The following is a 22,487-nucleotide window of genomic DNA, read 5'->3' as shown; positions in this document are numbered from 1 at the left end:
GAGGGTGTGTGGCCCAGGAGAAGTTCTGAGGGCCACATAGAGAGGGCAGGAGATCAATATGTGGGCCCTCAGCCTGGGTTTCCCTATTCTTGGTCTATAGGTTTGCACCGCTCCTGTTTGATTTAAAGTTGAAGAAAAGATCAGCAAAATTCCAAACCTCACATGGCTCAAGTAGCTTCAGCAATCAATTCTGACAGTAAAATTTTTTCCATGTTTGCATTCCTGCTTCAGTCATTCCTGTTTCCTGATAGAATTTCCAGAAGGTTGAAACAGGAACTACCTGACTGCCATTGCTGTGCTTTCCAAATTATTGGCAACGTTAGCTGAAATGTTCCCAAGATTATTTTTAATATTCAATCTAACTGATTTCTGGAAGAATACAGCTAAGTACCTGCTTTTATGCAATCGTTGACATAGCAAGGCTTCGTTGCGGTTTGGCCAGAATGCCAGAATAATGAAGATGGAAACCTGAGTCTGCTGCCTGAAAGATTGCACTGGGTCTCAAAAACACTGAAGTGGCTCTTTAGAGTACAATATAATATTGACTTTTAATATAATGTTCCTATTAAGAACCATTTCTTACAGATGGCAGATATCGTGAACCTGTGGAGCCCTGCAAAAAAAGACAGAATCCAGCTCTACCAGTCTCTTGATGGTTTGGTCACAGAAACAAACTGCTTGCTTTACAGTCCAATGTCTGTCTGACTGGAAATAAACCTCACTGAATTCAATGGGACTTGCTCCAGGTAAGTATGTATAGAACTGCAGCCTTAAGCACTGGTCTTGAGTAAACTATAATGAAAGGGGCAAGGCTTTTTAAAAATGTGTTATGGAAGGGGTTATTGGGTTGTTGTTTTATTTTGATTACCGTATTGGCCCAAATATAAGCTGCACCTGCAATTAAGCCACACCTTTAAAATTCATCGGTGTGGGGGAGAGACAATACCCAAGTACAGGTACCACCCCAACCCCCCCGTGCTCCTGGGCTGCATCCTGGGTGGGGAGCCATGCTGCATTGCTGACGGCCTTCCCCCTTCTTTTTGGCGGCTCTGGGGAGGGTTGGCAGCTGCAGGTGGGCTTTGTGCCATTGCCCAATGCTCCCGGGCTGCTTCCTGGGGGATGGGAGCCGTGCCACTTTGCCAGCGGCGTAAGGTCATGAATATAAGCCTCACTTTAACTTTCCACAGTTGGAATTGGCGGGGGGGGGGGAGTGCGGCTTATATATGAGCCAATACGGTATGTATTTTGTGGTTTTATATTCTGATTTTATTCTGTGAACCTCCCTGAGACCTGTGGGTATAGGGTGGTATATAAGTTTGATAAATAAATAAATATATAATAAAATATAAGAATATGATTGCAAATAAATAAATAAATCATTGCCCATTACAACTACTGTGCTTTTATGTTGTAAAGAGACATGGAGAAATAGTGATCAAAATAATCTATTTTCTGATGGCTGAGGTGGGGGAGGGAATAGAGATTATTATTAAAAGATGCCCTAAACTAAGCACGCATCAGTGAAGATGATAGATCAGTGTTTTTCTTTGCAAGTAGAGATTATTATGATTTTTATTTTAAAAAAATCTTTTCTCCAGCACATTCATTACCTTAGCTTACCCCAATACCATATTCATTGACTGAGCTAGTGAAATGTACCAGACTGGAAAAATACACACACATTTATTTTGCTTAACTGGCTACTGCTTCTTTGCTTCTTACTCACCAGGAGCCAGATTTGTCTTGAGGCAATGTCTATTCCTATTGAAGGAGCCATAAAGTTTACTACCGCCAAGCAGTGACTTGCTCCATTTAAACATGATTCACTGGGAAGCCTGTTTTGCATCAGTTAACATGCAACATTCACACTTTTTGTTAGGGGGGGGGGGATTCACTGCTAAGTTTTGTAACTGTCTCACTTTGGTGAGACAACTTCTGGAGTCACGAACCTGTTCAGGCACTTAACAAATGTGTGAAGGTACACAGAACATAAAGAGGCACTGGATAGTACAGGTGCTGTCCCTAATGTCCTCTTCTACACCTGACCTTCCTTCACTGAAAGATCTGAAGAGGGATTCCAAGCAGATACAGCTGCATTGACTTAGAAGACTTCCCATGACCATGAACCCTGGTAATGCTTGGCAGATTCCAAGCATATTCACCTGAGTGGGTGAGGAATCCCTCCTCAGATATTCTCGCTCAGTACTGGAACATCTGCATGGCCACAATTTCTACATCCTACATTGTCTATAGGCATTGTTAAGCTTTTATTCCAAGCAGGCCTGTGCTTGTTGTAAGTACAGGAACCATTTCTCACAATGATTGCCAAGACTTGCTGCCCCAGAAAAGAAAAGACCTGGATGGGGTGAACCAACATCTGTGCCAATGCAATGCTACAAGGCATGATGTTTTCCCCCATGGGAATGTTGCAACAGCACTGCAAGCAACAGTGCCTAGGTCAATATGGAAGACCAGCATGTGCAGATTCTGTAGTTGCAAATGGCTCATGGAGCAGAATTCATTAAAATGTTCCCTCGTGATTAAGTTGCATCTGAAAGGAAAGGCACAGGAAAGTGTTTTCCTGGCTCAGACCCCATCACCTCAGGTCCCAGAAGAAGAAAGATATACAGAGTAGACTGTTCAGCTGGTTGCAACAGGAACAGGAGTCAAACAACATGAATCGGTATCTGTGCTACAGTTAATGGTGAGAATAATGGATGTGGTGATCATAAGGAAGCATAAAGTCAAAAGAAAATGTGATTGACAACCAGGAAAAGCGGGGAATAGACTAGGGACAGTCTGGAAAAGGTTGGAAAAGAAAGGAAGAAGAGCAGATTCAAGGGATAAAAAGAATTTCAAACCATACTTGGGGAAAGTCTTGAAGCTTGCACCTTGCTCTAGAACAGATTCCTGTGGAGACTTAATAGTCCACAGCAATAACCTGCTGGAAGGGACATCTTAGCAGTTCATCATATTTCCCCAGTAACTTTGATATAAGAGACTCTCCTACAACATCTCCACCTTTCTACTCATTGTGCTCACTTATGCCAGTTTCTTTGACCGAACAGACAGTGCTACATATTGAGGCTAACTTCTGGCATCACCATTTAGTAAAGTTAGTGAAACACTTAGGGCAGCATTTACAGTTGTTTCCAATTTCATCTATAAAACCTACTGCACATCCCACCCATTACAACTATCTCCAGGGCCAGCCATACTGTTACTAAGTCTCTTCCTATGACAGATGCCAGGGGGGCAGGGGTCAAGAACTGGTGGAGAACAGGGCTGTGTGTGCCACATAACCTGGCCTGCCCCTCCTAAGACAACCTGCTGTCTGTAGGTGCAGTAAGGAACAATGTCCTCTAGCCAGCACTGAAGTAAGGCCCCATACATTTGAAATGGAATGGGAACACTTTAAATAGCCATGGCTTCTCCCAAAGAATCCTGGGACTGCAGTTTGTTAAGGGTTGAGAGACTCATAGAGAATTGCTATGTGATCCCTATTCCCCTCAGAGAGCTTCTTCCTCTCTTCCTCCTCCTCCTCCTCCTCCTCCTTGTCATATTTATACTCCTCCTTTCCCCCAAGGCAGTTCAATGCTCATTCAATCTGCCTTGCTAAGGAAAGACTCTCCTCCCTGGAAGAGAGGGGAGTGGTTGTGGGCGGGAGCCTCCACCTCTCCTGGCTGGCGCCCATGCCCCTCGGCAGGCACCCAACCAGGTGCCTCCGAGGGGGCGTGCTCATTCTTCGCCATCGTCTCGTCGCGAGTCACCCATCCTCCATTCCCTTTGAGTTAGGGCTTAGGCCATTGGCCTCGCTATGGACCTTAGGTTGGTCGCCCTGGTTGTCCAGGGGGCCTGGTAGGAGTTTTTCCATTTGGCATTAGGCCTTTTGGTTTTTTCGCCTACCTCGTAGCAATCGTCACAACTTTTGTGGTATTGGTGGGTAGGTTAGGCATTGGAATAATGTGTTGTGGTGTGTCGAAGGGCTAGGTGTGGCCTATGCCTTCAATTTTTGGGTATTCCGTTAAAGGAATCTGGCGGTCGTGTATTCTGTCCGATGCCTGCTTGGCAGGAGGCCATGGCACGACCCTCGGTGACATCAGGCGTGAGCCTATAGTTGGATTAGCATCAACAGGCTCCACCTACTGGTGAATAAACCCACTTGTTTTAGAGATCCAATGCCTAAGCCAATACCTTTTCACTGCTGTAATCAATAAAGTTGTGGCCTTTCCTTGCCCATTAACCTTATATCATGTGTCCTTGTGTATTCATTTCACATTGCGGGGGTCAGGTCCTCGAACCACAACTCTAAGAATCATAGCTCTGTGGATGGAATAGAGGTCATACATGACACCACCTTTAATGTATAGGGCAGATGGGACCTAAGATTCAACAGCCTGTCTAGTATGTGGAATGGAAGGTGTGGAGTGCCATCTTGTCCACCTCAGACAACAAAATGGCTTGACCTGGGCTGCTCCTGGCTGTCTTTCTCTAGCTTGCGTACTGTCAGAAGGGCCTCTCCTGAAAGCATGTATAATTAAGCAGTTTCTAGAGGAATGGAGAATGTTTTTCAAATCATTGCTATTTCAATGACAGCCTTTAAGCGCATTGTTTCAAGTCTTGATATCCAGCAGGCCAACTGCTGTTCCTATGGCCTGAAATGATATACACAGATGTGGCTCCTCCAACATATTAGTCAACCAAAAAAATGTTCTTATTTACAGGAAACACATTTTATCCAGGGAAGCAACAGAGAATAAAAGAACATGCCGAAGTTCAACGCTATGAAATGGGAGGAGACACACAGTAGTTGTTTATGGGGAACATGCTGTGAGATGTAAGATGTATATATATTTTCAAGGAAGGCAGTTTTTCTTCCTCCTTTCCATATCTCCACAGAGCTAAGAAACATTGTTCCCCAGTTCTCTGAATAAATTACTATGACTATGCATGAAAGGTACAGACAGCTAGCTCATTGACTTTTGGGATTTTTTCCCCCTGATGTGTTTTTTAACCAAATGAACATGTGGCAACAGCATAAAAGAGTAAGTTTGAATTCCAGAGATTCTGTTAAACCAACTGATCTACTCAGATAGTTTGGAAAGGTACCAAACTGACAGATGGGTTCCAAAACAACAGTTTTTAATTTGATTAATTGGATCACTTTTGAAAAGAAAGGAGGGGAAACTGCTCAAGTTAATTTTCTGATTTCCATAATCTCCTCTCGAATAAAGGAGGACAGCTAAGGAAATAGCCTAGATGAATAGAACAACTATGATGCAATATTGTAGCAGAAGAAAGAGAGGTTAGATTTGTGGTGCATTCAGACTTTATGAGTTTTTGTTTTTTAAAGCGGTGAGCACTTAATGTTTCAGAAGAGGTGCAAAACCTATTGAATACATGGATGCATGGGAAAATGTCAGTAACATCTGAATGGCCAGGGGTTCACCATCCCTGCTGTAATGGAAATCAAACCATCTTTAAGAAGTGATGTCAACTAGAGGAAAAGCGTGTTTAAGTATATCCTAAGAAGGTGTGTGTGGCCAGCTAGCTTGGGGAGTAGGAAGCTGAATAAAGCTAGTTTGTTGAAAATATTGACAAGAAAATGGGACTTGAGCCAACTCACCAAATCACAACTTATTTCCCTTGATGCTGTCAAAGCTGTCTCTCAGTCTTGCCTGCAAGCAGTTGTGCGGAAGACTTAATTTGTGACCTGCGCTCTCCAGTTATGGAACTGTAATAGTCAGGATGAAATATTCCATGTTGATAGCAGCACTTTGAGATGTTATACTCCCGGGAATTGCTGGCAAGTTCCTGTCCAGGGCGCTCCCAAGTCACACAGCTAAGGATGATTCAGTTGGCATTTTAAGGGGAACCCACTTAATTCACACTTTGTGAAACAATAAGTGAACAAAAAAAGGTGATCTATCAAATCTGAATTTTGCAGTGCAGTTCTCCAGTCAAGTAAGGTGCACAAACCAAAAGTCCAAGTTGACATACAAAGCCAAACCATGGCTTACCACAGAAGAGGAAGAATTACAGAAAGAATGGAGAGTCCATGGGCCTTTTCAGGAACCCTCATGCTGATCTGTTTGTCCTAAGCTATGGTGTGGTTAGCTATAGTGTGTTACATGCACACCAGTTCTATGTATTGATTTCATTATTCATGATATAATTGACTCAGCTGCCATTGTCAACATTTGTGATTTTTATCTGATATCCATTCATTTCGCTTCTTCTGGAGATTCAGCATTGGCTATCTTTGCTGTTGACAACTCAGCTAGAACATTTCTGTTTGAACCAGGGAGCACATATAAAACAATGACTGCATTTTCTGATGGCTCTTTAGTGGGTAAGTTTAAACGAGAAATGTGTTTGGGCTGAATCCATATTACATTTTTTTAAAAAATGAGTTTCTAGTAGACCCCTTTCTTTTGTGAAACATCGTTCAGTAGTTGTTTTAAAAAAATGAGTTTCTAGTAGACCCCTTTCTTTTGTGAAACATCGTTCAGTAGTTGTTTCATTATTTCAAAATTGTAGCAGTGGTTGGAATCAACATGCCTATTGGTTGGGTATACCCACTGGGATTTTTGGGTCTCTGCCTTTGAACAGCTGACTTCCCTGGCTGCCATGCCACAAACTGCTTTTCAAAGTCCCCTCATTTTCAAAGGTGGTATGAGGTTGGTTTTTTGGGGCTGGAGGTGATGTTTAAGACACAGAAACCTAAAGCCCCCTTGGCTTTGAATAACTGCCTTTCTCTCTCTTGTTCCTGCCCAGTGGCTTTTTATTTTATTTTATTATTATTTTTTAGAAATGGGAGAGTACAAATAAGGCAGGAATTTCTTTGAGGAACTAAATGAACAAAATTGAGGCTGTGCCATAGCACCATGGGCATGAATAGAAGATATTGCAGGTGAACCACAAGCCTAATGTCAATATTGAAAAGGGGCAAACAAGTCACTTCTACTCATTCAACAGCACAATTAATTCAGAAATCAGTCAACAGAGGTATAAAAGGAATGCTATTCTACATGGTTCAGGGGGAGCAGTTTGCCAAATAAATGTTTGTTTTCCACAGGATATGGACAATAATATTTGTACAGGATTTCGCGTATTAGAATATTTAACGTTATGTTGAAATCGCCATCATAATCCAAATAGCTTAACAAACAAAAATGGGGAAATGGAGTAATCAGGGGATTCTAGTGATAAAATCCACTTTGATTCAGCAGCAATGTTCTCACACAAGAGCATGTAAAAAATGGGATATCCTGATGGGGACAGGATCTCTCTTTCCTCCCCAGGAACCCAAAGGGTGGCAATAAAGGGAGAAAGAAAATAAATGTGGTCCTTCATGAGCAATCCTTTAGTGGCAATAAAGGGAGAGAGAAAATAAATATGGTCCTTCATGAGCAATCCTTTAGTTTACACATACGAAAATAGTTGCTACAGTATTGTTAAATACAGGACAACTAATTCTTTCCCATTTTATTTGTCTTCACCTCTTATGAGTTGATCTAAGAGTACTGAAATTTGCAGGCTAAGAAGTTCACATTCATTTAAATAAGACCTAGTGTTGTACAGTTAACAACCCTACAATCTATGAGATCATTGCTGGCGTGAAAAGTAAGGTAAATATGATTACTGGATTTGTGTATATATATCTCCTGTCTCTTTCCTTGTATTTCATAATTCCTTAGGGTCTTGTTATCCTATGATAGCCACACATGTCCTGGCGTTACTAGCATTTATATATTTTCATTCTAACATCTGCCCTGTGGGCTTGGTTGTTGTGTTTAATACCTTCCTCAGTGCCAGATGGCTGGCCTTACTTTTTCACCATGCCACTATAAACCATCCTAAAAGCAGAGATGGTTTTAGGGTAGTGTGACAGGTTTGCCTGCACTAGGCCAAGCTGAGAGGAGGTGCTGCAGGAGGTGCCACAACAATGATGAACAATGGAAGGTGAGAGGCAGGAAACTCTGGATTTTTGTGTCACACAGGGTGCCAAAGTCTGCCCCTGCTCCAAGGATCTGTGCTCCTGACTGTGCTCCCAATGGAGCAGTCTTGAAGACAATCCATGAAACTGTTTTGCTGGAATAGAAGCATAATGGAACTACCTCAGTGGTCTGTTATTTCCAGCCAGGTTCAGCCCAAGTGACTTTGAACAAGTTGTTCTCTCTCAGACTCAATTACCTACATGTAAAATACATCCAGTGTGAACAGTAAGCTCCCATCTTACAGAGGTTTGTTAGGCTACAGGGCAGAAAGACACCAATAACTTCCATGACGAATATGTGCTAACAAAAACAACAAGCCAAATAAACGTTCTTTGTGATTTAGCCTCTGTGCACCGCAACCCTCAATCATAGAAAGAAGCTACTCTAAGCCCTGCAGTTTTACCTTTCTTGCACCTTAATTTTTAGTCTTCAATGAAGATGCTCTTTATATCATTTTTTTATGCTTAATTGATCCTGAACCAGTTGCCTAGATATACAATGCTGGATGGTTTAAGATTAAATGTATGTTCTATTACTTTTTATTCTGTTGGCATGCATTCCCTTGCCATAATTGAGTATAAATGGAAATTAATATGCAGGCAATTATCAAAATGAGGTCTGTGTCTATTCACTTAAAGGTAAGCAAAATACAGATTGACAAGTTAAAATACAGATGGAACATTGTTTTCTTCTACTATAAATTCCCAGGTGTTAAATGGTTTGAAAAGTAGGAAAACAAATTTGTAAGGTGGGAGTTGAGGAGACAGGATCTGGCCTTTGGGGGGGGGGACTATAAGAATTGGCTTACTGGTGCTGATTCTTCCAGGTAGTGAAATAAATCCAGGAAGTGGGTTTCTCAGCTTACTAGTAGTTGTCAATTCCAAATATATCAGACTGTTTTGTTTTTCTTTGTTTACCCTCTCTGCATTTCTTTTGCCATCTTTTTCAAAAACAGAAAATATACATGTCAGCTCCAATTACTGCTGCTGTCGAAAAATCTCCAGTTACAGCCAGTTGTAGATTACTTTCTTATGGCTGTGGGATCAAGTTGTAGATTAATAGAAATGGTGTGATATCCCAAGTCGCATGATTCCAAGGTATGTATAACAAATCCATCATCACACACAGTGTCCCTGACTTTATATTCTGCTGCAAAGTTTTAGCTCCCGGTAGTAATGGCACTACCAGTAGTGATGTATGGAAGTGAGAGCTGGACCATAAAGAAGGCTGGTCGCCGAAGAATTGATGCTTTTGAATTATGGTGCTGGAGGAGACTTTTGAGAGTCCCATGGAAGAAGATCAAACCTATCCATTCTGAAGGAAATCAGCCCTGAGTGCTCACTGGAAGGACAGATTGTGAAGCTGAGGCTCCAATACTTTGGCCACCTCAAGAGAAGAGAAGACTCCCTGGAAAAGACCCTGATGTTGGGAAAGATGGAGGGCACAAGGAGAAGGGGACGACAGAGGACGAGATGGTTGGATAGTGTTCTTGAAGCTACCAGCATGAGTTTGACCAAACTGCGGGAGGCAGTGGAAGACAGGAGTGCCTGGGGTGCTCTGGTCCACGGGGTCACAAAGAGTCGGACATGACTAAACGACTAAACAACAACAACAACAACAAGTAATGGCACTGAATTTCATTCAAGCATTTGTATCCTAAATGTCACAAATCTCTCTCTCTCTCTCTCTCAAGCCTGTTTCAAATTGTGATCCTCTGAAATTTGGACGTGAGTCTAAATGGACCCCAAAATGCCCAGCTCCTACCACAAGCCCTCGTCATCCTGACTATCCTCTTCCTTCAACATTTATTTAGTGGTAAAGGCTAGCAAAAGGTACTGCTGTAGGATCTCTGTGGAACTGCAAGTACACAACAGCATTCAGGGGCCACTGAGAACAATGTGAAATATTGTTGGTATTGGATGCAGAAGTCCCTAGGTCACATTGCACTGCCTGTAACATCAGAAGCATGATGGGACCTTTGCTTAAAGTGCAGCCAATTAAAATGACTCATAATCTGAAGATCAGTTACAAAATAAATCTTTTTATCTTTCTTCACTCCTAACCAGGCTTGGAGGGAGTCGTCAGGAGAGTTCTAGAGTTACTACAGAATTCTGCCTTTTAAAATCAATAAAGGCTTTAAAATGCCTGAGAAACCCTACAACTTGTTAACTTGACAGTTTAACCTGAAAGTGTTAAACTGAATTTTCACACAAGTCTGCTTTCAAATTCTTCAAATGTAAATGAAGACAGAACAGTTCTATAACAGGACTATACCACCACATTCCAAAAAGGTTTGGCTCACTCAGTTTCGAAATAGATAGTATTGTGATTCATTAAACAGAAATGAGACAAATCTTGTTTTCGTAACCCCCAATCCAATTCAAAGGCATCTAGCACAACACTTTTTGCACCTATCCATCTGAAATTTGACAGTATCTCTCTATATGTAAAAGGCTACTGTGCCTACAAAATTCATCAAATTATGACAAAATATTTATAATGGCATTTACATTTTTTTAAAAAAAAAAAACCTTCAAAATTCAAGGGCTACTTGCACATACGCAAACAATCCCCTCTGCACCTATTTGTCTGACATTTGACATGCATCATCCACTTGGAAGGGGATAGTAAGCCTGCAAATTTCAGCCAGTTTTGCCACAAAGCAAAAAGTCCATAGCCATGTGCTGATTTCCTCTAATAGTCAATGGGGAGACAAGTGAGGTTCTGATTCAGACCCAGTGTGAAGCTATATACCTCCGTATGGGTCTGAGAAGAATCAACCCACTTTTTGGAGCCCTCTAGTTTTTATTTACTTGCATTTATACATTTTAGACAGCTTTTAAAAATGTTCATGGTAACAAAGATACTTAACAAGCTTGCAATATGTGGCTATTTAACAGGACAAGTATTCCATACACAACATGGAAGGGTTTAACATATGTGGCTATTCCATGAACAACATGGAAGGGTTTAACCTATCCAGGCTGCAAGGTGGCAACCTTAAGAACCAGCCATAGATTTCTATCTATTCAGAGAATGCGTTTAGCTAGTGAAGCTGAATTCACACCAGCCAATCATGAAGACAAATGAAAATGCTAACAGCTGTTTGAAAATTCAGGGAAGCACATGTTCAAACTCTGAACCACAACTTGGTTTTTTTTGCCCACTGTGTCCCTTTTAATTGATGAAGTGACACATTTAGAATTTAATTCCAACATCATTTCTGTAGCAAGAGCGTAAAAGTAAGAACAAGTTGTTCCATAGAAGTCTGTGCCGTTAATAATAGTGTGTTAATTCAGGAAATAGCAGAGGCAACATTACATTTCTCCAGAGGGAAACAAATTGAAAGAAAGGCATGAAGGTAGAAGAGAAGTGAAAAATCAACATTATGAATAATTTGAGTTTTCTAGACTTTGAGACTCCCTGCCTCAGGATCAGGCTGCATGCACAGATCTAAGCACAACTTTGGTGCTAGAGAGAAAATACTGATCATGTGTTGGAGAAGAAGGAGAGAAAGGGAAACCTTTCCTCATTCCTGTATCATTGACACTGGATTAGCTCCAGAGTTGCATTTCCAAAAATGGATGGACTCATTGGATTCATGGAACGGATTGAAATCCTGTAGAGGCAATTCTTGCAGATTCCCCTCCTGGCTGCAGCATCGTGCAATTCTCCAGAGCATATTTTCATGGGACTGCAAGGAGGATAGAGGAATCAATATCAGCCCCTTCCTTCTTTCCTAGCGAGAGTGCCCCATGAGTTCAGCTTCACTCACAGGAATTCTGGATCCAAGCCACTGTCCCTAATACTGCCAACCATTTGTTTGGCAATGTGTATGGTGTGCAGAAGTGTCCAATGTGTACCCCTTTGTGTGCATGGATCTAATTTAGAACAGTGGCCCATAAGCAGAAGCCAGTTTCCATGCACAGATCTCTTTTGCTGCACTGAAATCTGACTCGGAATTTTATTTTTTTGAAAGACAAAAATACAATTTCATCGTGATTTAAGTTAATTCAATAAGGTCCAGGGTCAACATATTCAATACTTTTATGCTTTGTTTCTCCTCCCCTGCCCCCAATTTCTTAAATCCAACAGTACCCATTACTTGGGAATGCTATAAAATTGACCGTAAGGAAAAAAAATGGATTTTATTTTTTATTTTTTTACAAGCAAATTGAAGCTTGTAGAGTTGGCACTATAGAAAGCTGTGTAATTCCTTTGGTAGGATCAAACAAAGACAATTGCCTGCAGAATGTGTTGGTGTTAAGTGTTGTCTCTCAGCCTTTCATATGTAGTCCAAGTGGTTTGTGACAACCATAGTACCTGATTTGCCAGCCTCTTTGAGTAAAATATTAGAAGTGTGGGTGGTATGAAGTCTTCCAGGGATTTGGGCACAGAGGGGGCACCTTTTACCAGTCTCAGATCCTCATATAAATGTGAAGCATCACTGTAGTATTTTATATTCCTTATCTAATCAGGACTCCAAAGTTGCTGTCTTTCAGAACATCCCATCTGGCAGGACATCTCTGAAATCCAAGACTCTGCTTAAGCAAGGAAACTGTAAGTTGCTAATTTAAACTGAGCTTTGTTCCTCATTTGCAAGTCTATGTAAGCACAATTTTGATGCCTTTCCATTTCCTTCCTTTCCCCCCTCCCTTTCTTATTCTCTGGTAAAATTCCATATGTTTTTACATTTGCCTTTATTGGTTTTTAAAAGGCTACTTTCTGGAACTTCTCACTAAAATCATCCCCACATGCTAGATTGCATGTTTGCAAATCTACCTCTTTGCATTCTAAGGATAGTTCACAAGCTTTTCTTAAGTTCTGGCTTTGGGAAACTAAAGCTCTTCTCTTCTTTCTTTCCCTGCCCCCACCCCAAGCTGGACTGAGGCAAGTTATTGGCAGTAAAGACACGCTCCAAGCAACTGGAACCCTCAACTGGAAGCTGCCTATCATAATTTTGGGGGAGGGGAAACCCTTGCAACAATCTGCCTGCATAAAAAGAACCAGATCCGTCACAAATGGAGGTCCATTTGGAACAGATTTTCACTTGCAAGTAGGGAAAAAACCCTCCTTTGCCAATGGTGATGGCATGTGTATGTGTGGAACAGTTATTTTAATCCTGTCCTCCAGATCAGTACAATAAAGTAGCCAAGCACCAAGCTGAAAATATAGTTGCAGATCAAGTGATGCTTCTGCAGGAAACCGGGGGGGGGGGACATTTTGGGAGCAGACAGGAGCCTCAAAATGTGGATACCATCCAGCATTCAGAAGGACAACTCACAACTTGGATTGCAAATCTGAGGCACCCCTATTATTATCTTCCAGACATTTAAATAGGATTTATTCACATAATAATTTTAAAATTAAGATTGGCTACTCTTTGTCATGACATTTCCTGAATGAATGAGACTCCCCTTCATAAGTTTCTGTAGCTCATCATCTACATTTCAGTGACTTCATCTTGTCTCCTTATGTTGAAAACCACATGCTAGGGGAAACATGTGTAGGTCCTTCTTATCTGATCACTGCTCCCCCTTCTTAGCTGATCAACAGTTGGGTGAGAAGAACTGGACCCACCTTTCAAACTACACTACAGCTATGTGCCGGGTGCCAGGACAGTGCTAAATGTCATTTTTTCCAGAACTACAGACTTCCCCAATACTAACCTCAGAAGAAAGCATTACTAGCTGTTACAATGTATGTTATCGGAACCCATTTAAAAAGTCATAGAATCATAGAATAGAATCATAGAGTTGGAAGAGACCACAAGCGCCATCGAGTCCAACCCCCTGCCAAGTCACCAGAATGTGTACTTCCAAACCAATGAATATTTTTTTTCTGGCAACCACTGGTGGTTCTATATTAGTGCTTTTCAAAGTGTGTTCTAGAAAACTCTGGGTTCCTTGGACATTACCGTTTACCTGCTGCTCCAGAGAAGCAGTGTTTGTTGCCTTGGTGCAGTCATGGCCCAGCTCCAAGAAGCATATTTTCTTCTCCTCACAACTGTTGGGGGCCATGCTGGCTTGATGCCAAAGGCCTGTTGGAACAGGCCAACCAGGGCACAGCTGGGGTGGGGCTGTCCCAGCCGAAGCCGACTCCACCTTCGTAGTATAAAGAGAGGACTACACCTGGAGGTTCTCTCCCTTACGGAATAAATTATTGTGGGATCTCTACTTACATCTGTAGTCAATAAAGTTGTAGCCAATTTCGACCAAATGCAAATGTTCTGTGTCTTATTTCAATGGTTGGTGCCTCACCAGGCTGCAGGCATCATGCACCTGGGCATACAATTTACCGTGGGGTGCTCAATGAGAAGACCAGAAATATAAGGCAAATCCTGATCTCCCTATCAATGTAGAGCCACAGAGCTTGCTGGGTCTATTCCAGAGTGTGCTCCCTGTTCACATGGGGTGATGATAAAAACATATGCTTTGCCAGTGCTTCATGTGAGTTTTCTGCATCTTAGAAGATGCCCTAAGATCTTCTTGGAGACACAAATGTTCCATGGTCAGCCAATGTGAACAGAGTTAATGGAAAATTGAAAAGCACTGTTCTAAGTGAATCATATTACTTTTGATTCTGTAAAAGCAAGGTTTTATACTTCTTTGAAAGCTTTATTGTTTTGAGGGAAAAGAGTAGATAATTCTAAGATGTGCCATTTTCCCCACTTCTTGTCTAAACAGAAATATTGGATAGTGGATTAAATCTATGAAAAATGAGACAACATTTCAGTTCTTCTTTCCTAGATACCTCGGGATATCTAAATATGATATAATAATGATAATGATAATTTGTTGGCTGGGTGATATATCAATCATCCTGGTAGGTGAGAGAAAGATGAGTAAAAGCTGGCTAGGGTTCGTTGATTACATTCTTCCAATATTAAAGCACTCCAGCCACACAAAACACAAAGGAGTAAACCCTAAGAGGATAAGCAGACATGCACATCAAAAACATTGATATGCTGACAAGCTTGAACCTGTCCGTCATATCTGAGCTTTACTCCTTCCTGAGAAGCACTGTGATACAAAGCAGGGTCCGGAAGTTATTAGCACTGTTGAAGAAATCCCATGGGGAAAACTCAGTCTACCTTCTCCGCAGACACAGGACATGCTTGCCCATACACACACACACACACACACACACATATAGATATACATACATACACACTCAAGTGGAGAAACGACATAGTGCAGACTTATAGCTAATGAGAACTGAAATATTAGAGGCATTTCTGAAAGCCTGCAAACACATTTTGCTTGCTCCTCCTCTGTTATTTTTATTTTTTGCTTCTTAATACAGCACGGGATTAAATAATTAAATTCAGGCATATCCCTTGTTTCCTTGATCTGCCAGATGTGTGTTTCTCCACCCACAGCATCCAGTGATATGGAGCAGGAAAATGTTCAACACAAGGATATCTAGAACGCAGGGCAAGTCTTACTGCATGCTCCAGAGGGAAATAATTTAGCAATATGGGGAGCTTCTTTTATACCGAGTCAGAGACCATTGGTTTATCTCACCAGATACAGTATCATCTACAATGCGACTTTTTTGATGCATCTGCTTTATGATGTCCCTGAACAAAGAAAGCTGGCCTTCACACAAAGGGACTATACTACTTATTTGGGTGAGAAGCCACAGCCCCCTATGGATGCACTCTGTCCACTAGTGATGATAAACATTCATAATTCCTGTGCTCCTGTTAGGTGGATGTAGATTTTGCCCTGAATCATGATCCCCCTCCTTTACATTTTTCTAACATATTCATTCATGCATTGGAATATTTAGTCACAGAACTGAATGTCATGGACTGGCTGGATGCAGAGGAGTGATGGAAGACACCAGTCAGGGAACTCCTAGGGAACCCCCAGGGGAAGAAGGGAATTGGTGGTGGGATGACAAAGAGTTATTAGCAACATCCTTCCAGGGTTTCTGGCAGAGAGAGATTCCTAGTCCTACCTGGAGAAGCTGGGGATTTAATAATGATGATGATGATTTTATTATTTATACCCCACTCATCTGGCTGGGTTCCCCCACTCTGGGGGGACATATAAAAACATAATAAAACATCAAACATTAAAAACTTCCCAATACAGAGCTGCCTTCAGATGTCTTTGGAATGTTGTGTAGTTTTTTTAATCTGTTTGACATCTGATGAAAGGGCATTCTGCAGGAAGGGTGCCACTGCAAAGAAGGTCCTCTGCTTGGTTCCCTGTAACTTCACTTCTCACAGTGAGGGAACCACCAGAAGGCCCTTGAAAGTGGACCTCAGTGTCGGGGCTCGACAGTCAGGGTGGAGATGCTCTTTTGGATATACTGGGCTGAGGCCAGGATTCTCTTGCATGCAAATCATTGCACACACTCACCGAGGCACAGCTGCTCCCATAGCTTGGCATGGGAAATGCTGTCTTCAGTAGCAGTTCCATATTCATTGTGACAGGGATTTCCATTTAATTTTCTTCTAAACGGGGGTGGGGGGGTGGGATGGACGACATTTAAAAATAAACAAAACAACAGTGTCTCCTGTACTCGTTTGACAGACCTATAAAAAAGCATCTTGCCATTTAACTGAGCCACAAAAGTCTACTTTCAAATTAAAACATTATGAAACAGACTCACCATAATTTCATATTAATAAGCACATCTTTGAAGAATTAACTGTGCTATCACTTACATACACACAGAGAAAGGGGGGAGCAGGCAATTCAACACAGTGAAATGGTATGAGGATGGAAAGAATTCTTCAGTCTTGAATGGCTCATGCCGTGACCCCGGGTGCAATTTTGAGAGGGGGCACAAATAAGTGCCCCCACAGCAGACACCTTCATCGGAGCCTGCACCAGAGGGAGCTGTGCCTTGGTGGCGGCACTTGTGCCTGACGTAGCTCTGCCCCAGGTCCAGCCTGACCCTGGGGGAAAGAGCAGGCAAGTGGGGGTAATGCTGTTGCCCACCCTCCTTGCCTATGAGGCATCTTACGCCCGGCTACAGTAGCTCTGCCACCGGTCAGGCCTGACCCAGAGAGCAGGAGGTGAGTGGGCAGAAGCTTCCTCACCTCTCTCCTACCCTGAACTGTAGTGCATGGAAGAATGCCCCTTTCCGGGCATTGTGGGCATAAGCTCCACTGTTGCCAGTCATAAAATGATTTCAGATACAATTTACCATATTTTTCACTCTCTAAGATGCACCCGACGATAAGATAAAAACACCTAGTTTTTAGAGGAGGAAAACAAGAAAAAAAATATTCTGAATCAAATGTTGTTGAAGAGGAAGGAGGAGGGGGGATCAGCCTAAGGCATCACAACAAGAGGCAGCTCTCCCTCTTGCTGTGCTGGGTTCAGCAGAGCAGTGCAAAGCCTCTTCAGCGAAGCACAAGGAACGCTCCCACTTCACCGAAGAGGCTTTGAACCGCTATCCCTGAAGCCAGAACAGCAAGAGGGAGAGCTGCGCAGCCTGCATTCGCTCCATAAGACGCACACACATTTCCCCTTACTTTTTAGGAGGAAAAATGTGCGTCTTATAGAGCGAAAAATACGGCAACAATTTGCAATGACAAAATGTGAGATTAAAAACCTGGCGTGTGGTTCTGTGATGAGCTTTAACCATCAGCACTGGTTTTGACGATACCAGTCATTTGTTCCTATTCTATACTTATTCCTTCTTTTATTCAGTGTTGAAGATAGGACTGCCAACAGCTGGGGTGAAACCTTATACTGCCTTGCTCACTATAGAGCCAATGATTGTTCGTTATTAGATGTGTGGTTCATTGTAGAGCCGTCGCACCATGAAATACCAGCAGTGGTGGCTGATGCCTTCTGGAAATTGTGGGACAGAAGGCAAGAAGGTCAGTGGAGTTGGAGCCAATGACAGGAAGAACCAATGAATTTTCGCTTTGTCCCCATCCTCCCTCCTGCCAAGTTCTACAATGCCAAAACTGAGACTAATGAGGAGGAAGCTGACAAGCAGTGCCACCCCCTGGACAGGAAGCAGCAAGGCAGACAAGTGGAGGCTGGCTGATGGCAGACGGAGGTTGTTGGAGCAGGTCCCATTCACCCAAATGGCCCAGCCTCCACTGAGCATTGGAGCCCTTCAGCACTCACTCACAGCTAATGTGAATTGCTGGGCATGACAGTGCTTTGAAAGAGGATTTAGAATACCCCTGTGGGTAGGGGAGGAGATCACCTGACATCATTGGGCAACTCCCTGACAAACTTGGCCTGCAAGGGATTGGGAAATTAACATCCTGGCCTACTAGCCAGATTCCATTTCCTGCTTTAAACTTTAAAAACAGGTAATCCTGTTGCCTATACAGTGGTACCTTGGGTTACAGATGCTTCAGGTTACAGACACCTCAGGTTACAGATTCCGCTAACCCAGAAATAGTACCTCAGGTTAAGAACTTTACTTCAGGATGAGAACAGAAATTGCACAACGGTGGCGCGGTGGCAGCAGGAGGCCCATTAGCTAAAGTGGTACCTCAGGTTAAGAACAGTTTCAGGTTAAGAATGGACCTCCAGAACGAATTAAGTTCTTAATCAGAGGTACCACTGTAGTCTGGTGAAGCTAGCACATATCACACAGTTTGACCAAAATGCAGAAAATTTCCCCTGGGAGCAACAGGACTTGATGTTCTTTCAAACTCAGGGGGAATTGTACAGAAAAGAAAAGAAAAGAAAAGCATGTCTAGCCCCAGGTTTGTTTGTTTGCTTGTTTACATGGGGGAGCCATGTTTTCTTGTGGTTGCCTGTTTTCAAAAGGAAAGAAATATCTTAGGAGGACCAAAAGTAGTGCTGCACACTTCAGACCACTTCAAAAATACATTTATTTGGGACTTCCGGGTCGGCGCCATCGCCGAATGGCGGACTCCCTCCGAACTCCGGAGGGAGCCTGCTTGGCAGGGGCTGGGTCCTACCGCACCGGCGATGCGGGGACCCTTAAAAACCACGGCCAGAGGAGGCCGTGGACATGGAGACTCGGCTGGCACCGTTAGCGCTCTCCCGACTCGTGAAGGAGCCTTTTTAAAGGCTACGGATCGGGTGCCGGGGAGAAGCGTGGTGCTTTGAGTTCTCTGCTATCCCTGCCGAGCGCAGCCGCATGCCATCCGGCGGAGAGCGCTGACTTCTTCTATTGAAAATTTGGATCTAAAGAAGAACCCGTGAGTAATTGGAATATGGACTAAAAAAAAAGGGATAAATTTTTAAAATTTGGAGCGAACGGGGGAGGCGGAAAAAAGGAAGTCAGCCCACCCCTAAATTGTAGAAGAGCCAAAACAAAGGACTGGACAACTAAGATCGAGTGTAACCTTATTTCGCCGAATTTGCAACTTCGCGAGGGAAAATTATAAGATTGAGCTGGAGGAGAAAAGTGGAATTGTTTTAAAAAAGCAACCCCCCCCCCCCCGGAATCCCTGGAGCGATTCGTGAAACTGCCTGGAGAAAAGCAATGGAGGTTTTGACAGCTGTCAAAGAGCTGTCAAAAAGGAAGATTAAAATAGAGACTTTGTTATGAGGACTTTGCCGATTACATTTGTTATAAATTGAACATAAACTGTTTCAAATATGGGCTAACAAGCTACTTGGACTGGTGGATGTGATTCTGGAAGGGAACTTTGCTACTGTAATCCATCTAGAGGAGCTGAGGGATATTGCATGTGTTTTTGACAGGAAACTTGAACAGTTGAATGGAACTTTTAATCTCCTGGGAAACTGCAGGAATGGAACATTATTTTGTCTACAGAGGTCTATACACTACAGGAAACAATGGAACTATTTGTGGGAAAATGAAAGGAACATGATGCAATGCTTTGCTCCTGAATAACAAGCCTCTGCAGAGACACTAGAAACTTTTGGAAAAAGAACATTTCTGTGGGAGAACAGAGAAACAAAAAGGAGGAGAAGGATTGACAAGAACAAGGAAACAACAAGAACTGGACAGAACTGGGAGAGGGAACATTTGGGATATCCAGGTTTGACAAGCTTATGGAAACAAAATTGGAGTTTTTACTCCTGGATATAAAAACCTGGATAGAAGAAATGGGCCCCTTTTTTGATAGACTCCTTCTATGATTGGACACTCGTAATTAAAGACTGGCAAAGAACCTGAGGGACATAGTGTAATGTGGGAACTCCAGGAAGATATTAGAAGTAGAGGGATAGGTGAAACGCAAAGGGGAAAGAGGGGAGGGAAAGTTGGAATCCAAAGGTTGTAAAATCACTACTCATATTTATTTTATTTCCATCTGTACTATGTTTGAAAGGGGGGAACTCGTGGAAGGGAATAGATCGATCTTAGGGGATGGGAATTTGGATAAATTGGGTTATTGATGATGAGTGTAAATTTGGGGATAAGAACTTGTTGAATTTAATTGCTTATTTGGAAGATTTGGAACACAAGAGGGGGTAGGGAGGGGAAGTCCTGGTTATTGGCAAAAAGTTTATAAATTGGATTTAATTTGTTTTAATTTGTTTTAATTTGGAAAACCTTAATAAAAATTATTATATAAAAAAAATACATTTATTTGTTCATTTTTACCTTAGCGCATCAGCATACATTTTTAACAGATTTCCTCTTAAAAATCCACAGGATGGATTTGGTGCCATCCTTATGTTTAGCTAATGGTGCATGATGCTGAATCAGTGGCGTAGCGTGGGGGGGTGCAGGGGGGGCCGGCTGCACCGGGCGCAACATCTGGGGGGTAGGGTTAGGGGGTGCAAATCCACAGGTTAGGGGGCGCAAATTACTTGCCTTGCCCCGGGTGCTGACAACCCACGCTACGCCACTGTGCTGAATCTCTTTATAGTTCAATCTAACTCTGAGGGAAGCAAGGGACTGAACTTCAGGAGTGTGTAAAACACTCCACTGACCTTACCTGTGATGCCATAACTCCTAGCAGCCACAAACAGGCTGTTGTCATTTTTCTCCCAAAAGCTCTTGTTACAAGGTATGAGTCTGAGTCCCTACATATGTGTCCAGCACTCACCTATGCACACTCCCAAGAGGTTTAGGATCTTTTGCTGGAGTTAATACGTGTTATGCTCCACAAAGTTCACATGCAAGAGGAATAAAGCAGGCTTGGTTTATTACATGAACAGAAAGAGACAGTGTACCGGGATGCTATTTTCAATAGCAAGGTTAGAATCTAAGGGGAAAGGAAATCATACAGCATAAACACACCTTAATATGAAGAGTTAAAAAAAAAAAAGACCCCTAACTATCCCCAGAGCCTGGAGAGTGACAATTTGCCAAAGTACCCATGCTCACAAGGAGAAAAGAAAGGGCTCAACTCAACTTCGAAGCCTCATGGAACAAAGTGAGGGATGCAAAATCTGGACCTCCTGCAAGAGTTAAATTCTTCCCTTAAAATCCCATACAAACCAGGCAACAGAGATCTCTCACCCATTCTTTGGGTCCAGGTCCAGTGGGGTATGAAGCTGGTCCATTTTTTGCAGAGCAAACGGGGGCCCGTTGCTGTTTTGAGCAACCTAGCCATTGAAAATCTAGGGTTTTGGTTGTCTTTTAAATCAATGCAACCTTACGGAGAAGAGAGGGGTCTTTGGGGGTGAGTGCCAAAATATAGTTATTCCTTTCTTCCATTATTTCGTACAAATTCCTGTTTCCTATTTTGCTACCTCTACCTAGTTACCTTGTTTGTTTCTTGAATCATGTGTTTTACCTACAGGAGATGGTAATTAAAGCTGGCTGGTAGCGCAGGATTGCTGATCTTTCCTTTAGGCATTAGCTCAGGATATTTACTCATAACTAACTGCCAGGACACGCAGAAGATAAGGATTAGTACCAGATAATGGGCTCCTTATTTTATATCAGGTTATGCCAACTGCTCTATCATGATCTATGACAATGAACCATGGGAAAAAATCGTATTTGTGAACACCCTTAGACTATCTGGTGCAATGATACAGAGTTGCTTTGGCAGGGGCTTCTGTGGAGAGAGGGAATGGTGGCGGACAGCCAGGAGCACCAAGACGAGTTCTGGTGGCACATGGCAGGGGGTTGGACTAGATGACCCCCACGGATCTCTTCCAGCTGTACTATTCTGCGATTGTATGCCCCTTGCAGGCGGCGTGGCCCACGTGGGCGCATGAATCGCAGAAAGGCGGGCGCGCAGGAAAAGGGACAGCAAGTCAAGTTGCGCTTTTGCGCGAAAGGTGATCTCCCCACGCCGCTCGCGCGCTCAGCCAATGGGCAACCGAGGGGCGCCCCTTCGACGTCTCCTCCCGCAAAGCTTAGTCCGCCGCGCGAATCCCCTCCGCCTTCCAGAGCCGCCCACCAGGCAAAGGAGAGCCGCCGCTCGCGCCTGCTTGCAAACGCGCCGCGCAAGACGCAGGAGGCAGAGAGCCAGCGCGGGGCATGCTTGGCGCGGGGCGCGCTCCTCTTGCTCGTCCCGGGACGCAGCAGCTGCGGAGGGAGCCGGAGGGGCAGAGTCCGTCCCCGGGGCAAGAGTTTGGCTGCGGAAGCGACTCGGTG

The 22,487-nt window shown here is 43.1% G+C and overlaps 1 long non-coding RNA gene across 2 annotated transcripts; it reads left to right on the top strand.

Moving 5' to 3' along the window:
- The first annotated feature begins 589 nt into the window (after nucleotides 1-589).
- LOC310842556 lies at nucleotides 590-14,219 on the top strand. 2 transcript variants are annotated; one of them, XR_014563206.1, is made up of 4 exons: nucleotides 590-746; nucleotides 12,479-12,560; nucleotides 12,881-13,726; nucleotides 13,801-14,219. It is a non-coding gene; the product is annotated as an uncharacterized lncRNA (long non-coding RNA). The 2 variants fall into 2 exon arrangements; XR_014563207.1 differs by lacking the exon at nucleotides 590-746 and adding an exon at nucleotides 7,493-7,631 and having other exon boundaries at nucleotides 12,489-12,560.
- Nucleotides 14,220-22,487: the final 8,268 nt, after the last annotated feature.

The sequence above is a fragment of the Podarcis gaigeae genome (assembly GCF_964106915.1).
Source record: "Podarcis gaigeae genome assembly, chromosome: 4".
In the NCBI taxonomy this organism is placed as follows: domain Eukaryota; kingdom Metazoa; phylum Chordata; class Lepidosauria; order Squamata; family Lacertidae; genus Podarcis; species Podarcis gaigeae.
Note: the sequence above shows the minus strand (reverse complement) of the source record. Positions and strands in the feature narration are given on the sequence as shown.